Source organism: Seriola lalandi, unplaced genomic scaffold (genome assembly GCF_002814215.2).
Source record: "Seriola lalandi dorsalis isolate HSWRI2012SDOR001 ecotype SW California unplaced genomic scaffold, Sedor1 jcf7180002001391, whole genome shotgun sequence".
Lineage (NCBI taxonomy): Eukaryota > Metazoa > Chordata > Actinopteri > Carangiformes > Carangidae > Seriola > Seriola lalandi.
The window spans coordinates 1-1,787 of NW_019472050.1; the positions used below are offsets into that span (position 1 = coordinate 1).

The following is a 1,787-nucleotide window of genomic DNA, read 5'->3' on the forward strand; positions in this document are numbered from 1 at the left end:
CTTCCATTGGTATGGCACCTAAACAACCTGCTGTAGGCTGCAGATTAAAAATGTATCAAGTTTCACAAGTACTGTATTACTTAAAATGTAATTCCTTGCTTGTTGTAAAATTAGAATATCAGTATTGACCAGATGAATCCAAACTATAACTATCACTGTGTTAAAAAAATTTTCAGGTAAGATTATAGCCAACCAGACGGTGGATTTTGAGCAGGTACAGTGGCTGAATTTCACTATTCGGGCCCGTGACCACGGCACTCCTCCCAGGATCGCTGAGCTGCCCGTTTACCTGCGGATTGTGGATGTCAATGACAACAACCCTGTCTTCCTACAGCCCTCGTATCAGGTACTGAACAGGACATATATATATATATATATTATTCCATTGACTTGTGGTTTGGTCTTTGCATGAAAAGCACAGGTGTAACTAATAACATTGATGAGGGCCCCAGGAATGACCCTCGTTTATGTAATTATTCACACCTGTGTTTGACAAGTCGTAATGAAAAGAACTGCCACCAAACATGTGGCTGAAAATGACAAGTTAAACTCAAGACAAGAAGCACACTGAAATAGGAAATACATGCTTCTTTTATTCATTTAATGAGAGAGAAGGCCATCATTTTTTAATTATTATCAGAGCACTTTTTTTGTGTGGTATCCACTTATTTTTGCTAATTAACTTTTAATTTCTTTTTTGTGTAAAATTACTCTTCAGTAATGTAGCATATAAATTTAAGTGTTATGTGATTTAGTTCATGTGCACAGTTGCCACTTTTCTATTAATTCAAAACATAATCTTATTCTTTCAGTGTCCCCTGAGCCAAAGTGTGTGTTCATCTGTGTTTGCAGGAGCCTGTGTTCGAGAATGTGAACCTGGGCACCACCATAGTTCGTGTCAGTGCTACGGATGCTGATTCTGGCCTTTTTGCTGTCATTGAGTACAGCCTGGTAGACGGAGAGGGCAAGTTTAGCATCAAACCATCCACTGTAAGTTAACCCGTACATCAGCACAGTTAGTTTGACAGTAACTACGCACTGCTCTTACCTTTGCTCCTTTTTACTTTTTCTGATGGCAAAGCTCAAGCAGAATATTCAGTTCTCTAAATATCTGCTTTAGTTTTAGTCTAGATTTGGGCCATTTCTAATAAAATCAGAATAATCACACATTCATATCACATATAATAATCACAATAATTTCCCAATTAATTTATTCATGTCTTCACTTGAAGTGGGTTTTCTACTTTCAGTGTATTCACAGTAAGTTTACAATTCCATTAATTGACATTTTGCCAAAAAGGCTAAAACAAAGAAGTTCATAACCTTTTGAAGGACTGGGTTCATAAACAAATGTAAAGCAAATTCCACAGAATTTTTCTTTTGATGAACTCTGACTGATAAGGAGTGGTCTGCACTCAGGTGTCATTTTGTGTTTTCAGCAGTGCTGGGTGTCAGCACTGAACCTCATCCTGCCTGGAAATAAAAGTTTAAACAAAGCATTTCAGTGTAATAAAGACAATCTAAATAGTTTATCTCCATGCTCCATTTCTGTCAAACACACAGACTTAAATAAATGTCTTTATACAACCACCACTCCCAGTCAGTGCTTGTACTTCCTTCCTAATTATCCTTTCTCCTCTGTGTCAGGGAGAGATCTACATCCTCTCTCCTCTGGACAGAGAGACAAAGGACCATTACACTCTGACTGCCATCGCTCGTGACAACCCCGGCGGCAGCCACAGCAACAGACGAGAGAACTCTGTCCAGGTAGAGATCACTGGCTGTAA

General features: G+C 38.6%; 1 long non-coding RNA gene across 1 annotated transcript; it reads left to right on the top strand.

Annotated features, from left to right (window-relative positions):
• The first annotated feature begins 181 nt into the window (after positions 1 to 181).
• Positions 182 to 1,761, top strand: LOC111664202 (uncharacterized). The gene is made up of 3 exons (XR_002761427.2): positions 182 to 346; positions 853 to 990; positions 1,648 to 1,761. It is a non-coding gene; the product is annotated as an uncharacterized LOC111664202 (long non-coding RNA).
• The last annotated feature ends 26 nt before the right edge of the window (positions 1,762 to 1,787 follow it).